This window comes from Antechinus flavipes, chromosome X, assembly GCF_016432865.1.
Source record: "Antechinus flavipes isolate AdamAnt ecotype Samford, QLD, Australia chromosome X, AdamAnt_v2, whole genome shotgun sequence".
NCBI lineage: Eukaryota > Metazoa > Chordata > Mammalia > Dasyuromorphia > Dasyuridae > Antechinus > Antechinus flavipes.
The window spans coordinates 26,816,215-26,828,894 of NC_067404.1; positions in this window are offsets into that span (position 1 = coordinate 26,816,215).

A 12,680-nucleotide genomic window follows, 5' to 3' on the forward strand; every position below is an offset into this window, starting at 1 on the left:
CAATATTTTACACAGTGATAACCTTGAATAGTGCATATTGGAATATGTGAGACCACTTCAGGTCATTCATTATTTGCACTAATGGGATTCAGACTAGATCTGGGAGATCTCCTGATTCTCTCCTAGTAAGTATGTGTGGTTAGTTCCTTTGGGTCCTCATTGGAATGTAGAATATTTTGCAGTTAATATCACAGGCACAATCTTCATCCCACTCCCCAGCCCCACCTGCCTTTTGTTTTTGACAGGGAGTTCTGTAGCCATAGCCTTGTTTAGATTCCTGCTCAGTCCTTTAAGTGGAACAGAAAGAGAAAGAGAGAGAGGAAGAAGAGGGAGAGGGAGAGACAGAGATGGAAAGGGAGAGAGAGGGAGAGAGGAAAAGGGAGAGGAGAGCAAAGGAGGGAAAGAGATGGGGGGAGAGAGGGACAGAGCGAGAGAGGGAGAATGGAAGGAGAGCAGTAGCTACTTCTCTCCATCCACAGGCCAAACTGGAAAATAAGCTCATCATTGCCTGAAGTGGATTGCAGAGGCTGAGTAGCATTAGCTCCCTAGGATATGAACTACTGGAAATTCCTGTAGTCTTTCCACAGGGATTTTGTTATTGTCGGATTTTTCCAAAATATAATATCAAGGATAGCAAAAGAATTGAATTCATTCACTATTATGTTGACTGGGATTAGGAAGAATGTTGTTCATTGTAGCTAGGATTATCAGGACAAAGCCCCACAAGTCTCTGCTCTAAGGACAAATAAGGGGACTTAGGATGGGTGCTCTCTATATTCTCAGTCACGTAGGGAGGTCATCAGCTGAGAGCTGTCACTGGTGGACTATAAGGTGGCTCAGAGAGAGAGAGAGAAGGCTTGGAACAACATCCCTAGCAGCATGATAGGGGGCAGAAGAAGAAGAATAAAAATGACAGCTATGTCAGGGTAGCCCCAGATATAGTAGATTTAGTTGGCACTGGTGTGTGACTATCAGTTCCAGGGCAGATAAGAGAAGATACATGCTGGGAGTAATGCAGGAGGTGAGGACTAGCAGAAAGGAAGAGGAGGAAAGGAAGGACTTCAAGATTAAAGGGCAATCCACCTCTGAAATTGTGTGTCAAAACAGCAAATGAAGGACTAAGGCCAGAAACTGGAGTAAATGGACTTCAAGAACTAAGAAAGCTGGAGGATTGGAAAAGGGTGAAGATTAACTTGAGTAATAGTAAAACCAGAGATCTGAGAGGGATATTTCAGAATCCAAGATCAAAGGGCTGGAAAAGTTTTTGGTAAAAGTAAAATCTAAGATGTTACTTATTTGTTCATTCAGTGAGCATTTATTAAGCACCACTGAATATGCCAGATCCTGAACATACAAAGACGACCTCTCTCAAAAACCAGACCCTGACATCTAGAAAAGGGTTTAGTAGAGTGGAGTTGATGAGACATGGACCTGACCATGATTATGACCATGGACCTGATGGGAATAGGCAAGGTTGGAAGGAGCCTTATGGAACATCTTATTCAAGGATTCTTAGTTTAGTGTCTGTGACCTTAGCGATTTAAAAATATATGTCCATCACTGTCATTCAGTGTAATTGTTTCCCTTTATAATTCTATGAATTTTATTTTATATAATTAGAAATAGTAATCTGAGATGTCTGTAGGCAGCCAAAGGGGTTTACAACACAAGAACTCCTGATGCAGTAAAATATTTTCATATTGCTCATTTTGGCAGACATTTACCTAAATTATTCTTACTAAATCATACCTCATTTGATTTCAGTACTTAGTTTATTAAAGAAAGTTTGTATCTCTTTTGTGTATCTCCATTGCTTAGCAGTTTGTGGCAGGTAAATAGGTGTTTGATCTATGTTGGATTACTAACTGATGGACTACTTGTCTCATAGTCTTGTAAACTTATGACACATGATTTAGTTGACCACACTCATCAGTGTTTGGAAAATATATTGTTTCATCAGTTTGTATGTGGGCCTTCCCTCCCTTGATCCTCTTACAAGCTTTGGTGCTTGGGAGATATTTTTGTGATAATCTGCAGTTAGGAAAATGTAATACCTCATGGCCAGTGCTCAGCTGATGAGACTCTTTGAGCTCAGCTAGGTGAGTACACAGACAACACCAAGTCTATACTCAAAGTATTTCCAGATTAATTAAACAAACTGTAGCATGTGTTTCATTTGATGATATCAGGGTAACTCCTGTGCCATAATGAACTGTCAGAAGAAAAATCTAGTGTAAATATTTAGCAGTAATCAAGTTGGATAGAAGAAACCCATGTTATCTGACAAATTTTCAATGTTGTTCTGCTTAATTAGATATTGTCCTCTTCAGTCCTTTAGTAAATCTTACTGACATGGGTTTTCCCTCTTCTAGGCCTTTTTCCATTTTGTGGGTACCAGTGCAATATTCACATTTTTAACTTTATTCCCAAAATAAAATGCTCATAAGTTAAAAAAAAAAAAGAACTCCTGATGTAGTTCAAACCCTTTTCATCTATCTTTTTACAGATGGGGAAGCTGAGACTTAGTAAGATGGGGAAAGGCTTGCCCAATCAGGATTAGAAGCCATGTCTTCTGGAGTATTTCACTGAAATGAACTTTGATGTTCCCCTGCTGGGTTGTCATCAGAGCTACACATATATTGTAAGTGCAGGTCCTTTCTCAGATTTAATAAAAAGTGATTTTGTTTGAAGTTGATGAAAAGACAAACTTTTACCTGAATGACATTTTTTATCCATCTTGCTGTTGTATGTGCTTATGGTCCATCTTTCTGCTGTTGCAGAAAGTTTCCTATTCCATGTGATGAAAGGACATCTCTTAGTTAGCCAGAGACCACTGTCCAGGGCATGCATATCTTAAATATGTAAGATCTTGAAATTACAAAGCATTCTGTCAGAGCTGACCTGCTTGCTAATTGCTTTTAGGCCTTTATAAAGCCAACACTTATTAATATGGCAGCGTTCCACATTGAGCCGCCACTCTCTCCTTTCCACCACCTATTTTTTAACAAAGAAACTTCCTCACACTCAGGTCAGACCTTGACACACCATTGTTAAAAATTCCCCACTGGCTGCCCATTTAATGCCCACTCCTCAGCCTGACATTTAAGGCTTCCGTGTGTCCTGGTTCCATCATAGATTTCCAGCCTTATTTTCTATTCTTGTTCATGCTTTCTGTTTTCAGGCAAACCAGACCACCAGTCCCCCCCCCCCCCACCTCATTTTGGTAGGTTCTTTCTGCATCCTTGGAAAATCTTCCCTGATTTATATCTGCTCTCTGAAGTTTTTCTCTTCCTTTTAGATTGAGCTTAGGGACCTCTTCCATCATGTAGCATTTCCTGATCTGCATAGCTGAAAGGGATTTCACAACTTTTTCTAGTGCAGTTTGAGCCCCTACGTGGTTCTTAACACATTTTCATCTTACATTTGACTTTTCCACTGATGTGCTATAACTTCTTCCATAGTAGATCATAAACTCCTTTGAGCACTTGTAAGTCAAGTAATCATTTGGAAAAATGTGCATCTACCTTGTTTTTGATGCTGGGGATCTAATGAAAAGTTATATTATTGTGATTTCTCTGGGGGTTTATGCTCTTAAATTTTACCTCAGTTCCTTGAAGAGAGTAGGCATTTAATAAAGTGACTCAGTGAACAAATGGTTGGATAGAATGGTCCACACAGCTATTTTGAGAACCTTGACTGGAGCCTATAAGTCATGACCACTGGGACTGTCTCTTTTGATATTCAGCTCATTTAGCATCTTCATGAAAGAAGTGAGCTGGGTCTTGACCTCACACATCACCTGATGATTGCAGCTGACTGTCATCACTTCCAGTCTTGAGAGGGCAGCTTAAAGAAGAGCCCCTCCCTTCTTCTTAATCCAGTTATAGCAAGCTGCTGATGTCAGCCTTTGGGTGGTCTGCATTTTAAGCAGAAATAGAATGCAGAAAGGTTTTGATGGAGATCAGTGACCACAGAAAAGTCTGATTGTAAATGCATGAACATTCCAAGAAAGCACTAACAGGGTACTAAGCCTTGGCTTAATGTTCCTTTTTTTTTTTCTGCAAGGCAACTAAATGGGCTTATGTAGCAGTAAAGAAATGTACCAGTGTTATAAAATATTGAGCTGCAGACAACAGTTTCTATAACCAAAAACATGGATATCTTGAATTCACTTAGCTGTGACATTGCAAAGAGGATACATTAAATATTCACCATTCTACTTTCAAGTCAGCTTAGATTATTGGTCAAGAGAAGGAGAAACCTGCTCTCTCTGTGTGTATGTGTATAAGAATATATGGGCATATTTGTGTGTGAGGATGGAAGGGTATGTCAGTATGTGAATGAGGATGTGTGTATATGTGTGAGATATATGAGACCGGGTATATGTATATGACAGTGTGTATATTTATGAGGGTATGTGAGTATATGTGTAGATTAGTGTATATATATATATATATATATGAAAATGTATGTGTATAAAGGTCAATGTGTATGAGGATACATGTGTATGTGTGCATATGTGTTTGGTGGGGACGTAGGATATATGTATAAGGGGATGTGTGTGTGTATGAGGGTGGGTGGGCATGTGTATGTGCGTATGTATATTTATGAGGTTGGGTGTGTGGGTAAATTTATGCATGTATGAGAATGAATGTGTGTATACAAAAGTTTTAGCTGCATTAATTTAAGAAACAGATAAAGGGTTCTAAGAAAATTGAGATCAGCAGCTTGGGATGGTGCTGGTTGGGTGGATGAGAAGAGAGATTCTGTAAATGTACTCATGTGGTCAAAATTCTCTATTCCTTTTGTTGGTAGGGGGAGCTCCTGTGCCCTGGGCATCTGCCTCACTGATGTGGATTTGTCATTTCTTTTCTCTGCTCAACAGACTAATCACAAGAGTTTTTAAGGTAAAACCAGTACCTTTCTATTTTGAAATATTAGAATAGGGGGAAAAAAGAAATGTGAGAATAGGATTCTGAAGTTCGAGAGGCTCGTGGCAATGTTTTAATTCAATTTCCTCATCATACAAATGATAAAACTGAGGTCAGAAAGGGAAGTAGACTTACCTAAGGGCTTGAAGTTAAGTACCAGAGCATTTAAAAAATAAAGTTTCATCACTAATGCATTGTTGGTGAAGTGAACTGATCCAATCATTCTAGAGAGCAGTTTGAAACTATGTCCAAAGGACTACAAAACTGCACATACCCTTTGATCCAGGAGTGTTTCTACTGGGTCTGTATCCCAAGGAAATCATAAAATAGGGAAAAAGACCTATATGTGCAAAAATGTTTATAACAGCCCTTTTTGTGGTGGGAAAGAATTGGAAAATGAGGAGATGCCCATCATTTGGAGAATGGTTGAATAAGTTGTGTGGTATGTGAAGATAATGGAATATTTTTGTTCTATAAAAATGATGAACAAGCTGATTTTAGAAAGGCCTGGAAAGATTTACATAAACTGATGCTGAGCAAAACAAACTGAACCAGGAACACGTTGAACACAGTAACAGCAAGAATGTGCATTGATCAACTGTGAAAAACTTGGTTCTTCTCAGTGGTTCAGTGAGTCAAGGCAATCCCAACAAACTTTGGATAGAAAACTTCATCTACATCCAGAGAGAAATATGGAGACTGAATGAAATCAATACATGTTATATTCACTGTTTTTTCCTGTTTTTTTCTTTTATAGTTTTTCCTTTTTGTTCTGATTTTTCTCTCCCAACATGATTTATAAGGAAATGTTTGTTTTTTAAGAAATGAATGTACATGTATAACCAGAAAAAAACAATAAAAATAGGATCTCATTTGCTCCTCAGAATAGGTCTCTGATATGGGGGATAAAGAAGGGAACAAACATTTACTAAGTGCCTACTATGTTAAGCACTGTGCTTAGGGCTTTGCAAATATTATTTCATTTCATTCTCTCAATAGTTTTATGAGGCAAAAGCTATTGTTACTTGTGTTTTATAGTTGAAGAAACTGAGGCAGACAAAGAGTTACTCAGAGTCATGTAGCTAGTAATTGTTTGAGATTGAATTTGAATTCTGATCTTTCTGAATCCACTCTCTGTACTATGCCACTAGCTGCCTGTGACATAGGTACAATGAGGAATTATCCATATTTTACAGATAGGAAAACTGAGAATCAGTGAAATGGCAATATTGGAGCCCAAGGTTCTCCATCTCTAAGTCCATTGCTTGTTTGCTCATGTCAAGTGAAGGAGAGTGAGGAGTTGAGAATATCACTGATATTGAGAACCTGGATAATTAGAAGGGTGGTGGTATCTTAACCAATAATAGAACAGGCTTGAGGGAGAAGATAATAAGCCCTGTTTTGGCCCTGTTGAGTTTGAAAGATTTTCCGGGCATTTAGACTTAAATATTTTAATATCATCTCATTGTACTGTTGAGATCATATGTTTAAAGCGATATGTAAATGTCAGCTGTGATGATGGTGATTTCACCAGACCTTTTGTGTTCATTGCCATAGGGAGCTCTGGATGAAGAGAGTCATTTACCAATGCAGATGGACACCTTCTCTGCAACTTAGAGTCCCAGAGAATTGCTTGGGATGCTGAAAAGGTAAGACACTTGTTCAAGATCACATAGCCAACAGGTATCAGAGGTGGGATTTAAATGCAAGTATTTCTGACTGTGAGACACTGTACCACAGTATCTGGCTTTGTCATTGTTACTCTTGTATGTTTCACATGTATACTATAAGTCATGCCTGATTGTTTTTCCTTGGAAATAAGAATGAATCAATAGGAAAAGAGTCAATAACCTATTTAATATAGTTGTTAATCCAGAAATTTATTTGTGTACTTCTGGTTTGGTTGAGAATTAGCCATGGACAGTAAAAGTCTATCAGTGATGATTTCCTCTTTGTTTTTTGAATAAGGGTAGCTTATTTATTGCTTTATTGATTTTTCTGGACTTCTCCAAACCTGGCTTTAGTTTATGGTTGATCTTTTTCCAATAGTATTTTGTTTTAAATTTTATCAGTTACTTTCCTCATTTTCATGATTTCTTCTTTTTGAATTTGTTTTATGCTTCTTGATGGGCTAATTTTTAAACTGTTCAGTTCATTTTTGAATTTGTTTTATGCTTGCTGACTTGGGCTTGTTTTTAAACTGTTCAATTCATTAATCTTTTTTTCTATTTTCTTCATCTCTATATTCAAATAGAGGATTTTCCCTTTAGGGTCTATTTTTGCTTCATCTCTGAAATTCTGAATTATGTTGTCTCATTGTTGTCCTTGATTTTCACCTATTAATTTTTTTTTATGATTTGTTCTCTGGCTGCCCTGCTTGTTCAGAACATTATTACTCAAGTCTCTGATTAAGTCTGTGTTTTTTATTTGTGTATAGAGAGGGCATGAGACAGAAAATGAGACTTTTCTAGATCTTGGATTAAAGCCATAAGGGACCTCAGATGTTTAAACTTATTTTAAAGATGAAGAAAGTGAGACCCAAGGATATTAGGTATGGCTGCCAAGGTCAAACAGCTAAGTGACAGAGCCAGGCCAGGAAGCTAGTGTCTTTTGCCTGTAAGTTTCACCTTTTCCCTGTGCCAGGCTGTCTATCTGTCAAGTCATTTCAAAGCTCTAAGACTGCTTTTCATGAGTTGTAAAAATGGAGATGACAATATTTTCACTACCTACTTCACAGGGCTGGCATGAAGAAAATCAAAGGAGATCCTGTGGAGAAGTGCTTTGTAAACTCTGGAGCACTAAAGACATAGATGTCAGTATTTTAAAATTTAGAATATACCAACCTCTCCAATACGACTTAGACAAAATGTATTTCTGTACTTTTTCTTACAAAGAAGTCATAGGTGAAAGAAGAGGAAAAAAAATGGAAAGATGAATTCTTTTACTTTTCTCACTCTGAGTATGCATAAGTAGAAAAAGGCTTCCTGAGAATAAAATAAATTTGAAAAATTAAAATTGAAATTAAAATTTTTTTAAAAAGCATCCAGTGATCCAAGGATCCACACTTTTCCAAAGTCTCCAGAATATCAGTGGGGTTTTGATCTTTCTGAAATGGACATCCCCAACTCCGTACTTCCACCCTCAATGTAGATGGCACTCATCCATGCCTGCTTATTTTGGGTAACTCTTATCCATGCTCTAGTGTAAAGTAATTCTCCACATAACGTGCCATAGATCTTTCTCCTATTGTCCTGATATTTCATAAATTCTTCTAGAAGTTATATAATTGTGGGGATATAAATGACCCCAGAGAGCTGTCAAATTGTTTTTAAGAGGAAATAATCCAAGAAAGGGGAAAATGACTTTCTCAGGGTCGCACAACTAGCCATAGCAGAACTGGAACTGGAACATAAATTTGTAATGTTATTAAGCAGCCAGGTGGCACCTTAGATACTGAGCTGAAATATTTACCTGTGGGTGAATGCTGCTCGGTTCAAACTTTTGTTTGAAGCATCATTGTTCCACTATATCCAGTGGGGGTATATTTTACCCCAATTCTCCTATCAATACCATTTGTATGCTCAAAATTCATGTATTTCATGAATCATGTCTGAACCACTCCACCTGCTTTAAACACCCTATGTGAAAACATACATTTTCTTTTCTTTTCTAACACAAAATTGATGCTTCTCAAAGTCACTAATGCTCCTTGGGAGTCATGTGTATTCTCAGTAACAGAGCAAAGGGTCAACGGTTTAAAATTGTTCTCCTGAAAATCCTGTTTTATGGAGTGAGGGCAATTGGAATTACATGTACTCTCCTTAGAGTCACAATCGGCAAACACAGGTGCTAACATTACAGTATAGAGATGTTCAGAAGATAAAGAAATTATGTGTCCCTAGTGAGAGGCTCCAGTAACCCCAAGAATAGAATGTTGATACAGGAGAATAAAACACAATTCTTAATTTTCCCCAGGTTCCCCAAATTCCAATATACAGTCTAGAAGGGAATAATACATAGCTCTTAATCTTGCTCTGGAAGGTTGCCTGAGATCATGAGATTAGATACCTAGATGTTAAGTGACAGCCTAAAGATGTAAAACTAGTTTGTGAAGCATAGCTGTGGTTACCAAATTATCTTCTTACACAAAGGGAAATGGTGGCTCTTGGGTGAGAGCATTATTTAGAACAATATCTCTGTTTTGGAATCTTCAGATCATCACCATGTTTTAAAGAGTAGTGAGGGTTAGGGGAGATGATATGGGAGTAGGGAGGGTAGTATCTTTTTTTTAAAATTTTAATAGCCTTTTATTTACAGGTTATATGTATGGGTAACTTTACAACATTGACAATTGCCAAACCTCTTGTTCCAATTTTTCCCCTCCTTCCCCCCACCCCCGCCCCCAGATGGCAGGATGATCAGTAGATGTTAAATATATTAAAATATAAATTAGATACACAATAAGTATACACAAACAAACCGTTATTTTGCTGTACAAAAAGGATCGGACTCTGAAATATTGTACGATTAGCCTATGAAGGAACTCAAAAATGCAGGCAGGCAAAAATATAGGGATTGGGAATTCTATGTAGTGGTTCATAGTCATCTCCCAGAGTTCTTTCGCTGGGCGTAGCTGGTTCAGTTCATTACTGCTCCATTGAAACTGATTTGGTTCATCTCATTGCTTAGGATAGCCAGGTCCATCAGAATTGGTCATCATATAGTATTGTTATTGATATAATGATCTCCTGGCCCTGCTCGTTTCACTCAGCATCAGTTCGTGTAATTCTCTCCAGGCCTTTCTGAAATCCTCCTGTTGGTCATTTCTTACCGAACAATAATATTCCATAATATTCATATGCCACAATTTATTCAGCCATTCTCCAATTGATAGGCATAATGGATATTCTGAATGGATATTCACTTTCCAGTTTCTGGCCACTACAAAGAGGGCTGCCACAAACATTCGTGCACATATAGGTCCCTTTCCCTTCTTTAGTATCTCTTTGGAGTATAAGCCCAGTAGAAACACTGCTGGATCAAAGGGTATGCACAGCTTGATAATTTTTTGAGCATAGTTCCAAATTGCTCTCTAGAATGGCTGGACATATTCACAATTCCACCAACAATGTATCAGTGTCCCTGTTTTCCCACATCTCCTCCAACATTCCCCATTATCTTTCCCTGTCATTCTAGCCAGTCTAACCAATGTGTAGTGGTAACTCAAAGTTGTCTTAATTTGCATTTCTCTGATGAATAATGACTTGGAGCATCTTTTCATATAGCTAGAAATAGTTTCCATTTCTTCATCTGAGAACTGTCTGTTCATATCCTTTGACCATTTATCAATTGGAGAATGGCTTGATTTCTTATAAATTAGAGTCAATTCTCTATATATTTTGGAAATGAGTCCTTTGTCAGAACCTTTGGCTGTAAAAATATTTTCCCAGTTTATTGCTTCCCTTCTAATCTTGTCTGCATTAGTTTTGTTTGTACAAAAACTTTTCAGTTTGGTATAATCAAAATTTTCTATTTTGTGATCAGTAATGATCTCTAGTTCTTCTTTGGTCATAAATTCCTTCCTCTTCCACAGGTCTGAGAGGTAAACTATCCTGTTTTCCTCTAATTTATTTATAATGTCATTCTTTATGCCTAAGTCATGAACCCATTTTGACTTTATATTGGTGTATGGTGTTAAGTGTGGGTCGATGCCTAGTTTCTGCCATTCTCGTTTCCAATTTTCCCAGCAATTTTTGTCAAACAGTTAAGTTCTTATCCCAAAAGCACTGGGGTCTTTGGGTTTGTCAAACACTAGGTTGCTATAGTTATTGACTGTCTTGTCCTTTGAACCTAACCTATTCTACTGATCAACTAATCTATTCCTTAGCCAATATCAAATGGTTTTGGTAACTGCTGGTCTATAATATAATTTTAGATCTGGTACAGCTAGGCCACCTTCATTTGATTTCTTTTTTATTAATTCCCTTGAAATTCTTGACCTTTTGTTTTTCCATATGAATTTTGTTGTTATTTTTTCTAGGTCATTAAAATAGTTTTTTGGGAGTCTGATTGGTATAGCGCTAAATAAATAGATTAGTTTAGGTAGTATTGTCATCTTTATTATATTTGCTTGCTCTATCCAAGAGCATTTAATATTTTTCCAATTGGTTAAATCAGACTTAATTTGTGTGAAAAGTGTTTTGTAGTTTTGCTCATAAAGTTTCTGATTTTCCCTTGGCAGATAGATTCCTAAGTATTTTATACTATCAGTAATTACTTTAAATGGAATTTCTCTTTGTAACTCTAACTGTTGGATTTTGTTAGGGACATATAAGAATGCTGATGATTTATGTGGGTTTATTTTGTATCCTGCAACTTTGCTAAAGTTGTGGATTATTTCTAATAGCTTTTTAGTAGAATCTCTGGGGTTCTCTAAGTATACCATCATATCATCAGCAAAGAGTGATACTTTGGTTTCCTCATTACCTATTCTTAATTCCTTTAATATTTTTCTCATCTCTTATTGCCGAAGCTAGCATTTCTAATACAATATTGAATAGTAATGGTGATAGTGGGCAACTTTGTTTCACTCCTGATCTTACTGAGAATGGTTGCAGTTTTTCCCCATTACATATGATGCTTACTGATAGTTTTAAATAGATGCTGCTGATTATTTTAAGGAAAAGTCCATTTATTCCTATACTCTCAAGTGTTTTTAAATAGGAATGGATGTTGGATTTTATCAAATGCTTTTTCTGCATCTATTGAGATGATCATATGTTTTTTGTTAAATTTGGTTATTGATATAGTCAATTACACTAATAGTTTTCCTAATATTGAACTGTGTTCCTGGTATAAATACTACTTGGTCATGGTGTATTATCCTGGGGATGATTTTCTGTAGTAATATTCTATTTAAGATTTTAGCATCAATATTCATTAGGAAGATTGGTCTATAATTTCCTTTCTCTGTTTTCAACCTACCTGGTTTAGGTATCAGTATCATGTCTGTGTCATAAAAGGAATTTGGTAGGAGTCCTTCATTTCCTATTTTATCAAATATTTTATGTAGCATTGGGGCCAATTGTTCTTTAAATGTTTGGTAGAATTCACATGTAAATCCATCTGGTCCTGGGGATTTTTTCTTAGGGAGTTGATTAATGGCTTGTTCTATTTCTTTTTCTGAAATGAGACTATTCAAGCAATTTATTTCGTCCTCTGTCAATCTGGGAAGTCTATATTTTTGGAGGTAGTCATCCATTTCACTTAGATTATCAAATTTATTGGCATAAAGTTGGGCAAAGTAACTCCTTATTATTGCTCTAATTTCCTCTTGATTGGTGGATAGTTCTCCCTTTTCATTTTTAAGATTACTGATTTGATTTTCCTCCCTCCTTTTTCTAATCAGATTTACCAAAGGCTTATCTATTTTATTGGCTTTTTCATAGAACCAACTTTTAGTTTTATTAATTAGTTCAATAGTTTTTTTTTTTTACTTTCAATATTATTAATTTCTCCTTTTAATTTTAGAATTTCAAATTTAGTATTTGATTGGAGGGTTTTAATTTGGTCTTATTTTAGTTGTTTTCATTGCAAGCCCAATTCATTGATCTTGTCTTTCTCTGTTTTATTCAAGTATGCCTCTAAGGATATAAAATTTCCTCTTATTACCGCTTTGGCTGCATCCCACAAATTTTGGTATGATGTCTCATTGTTGTCATTTTCTTGGGTGAAATTATTAATTAATTG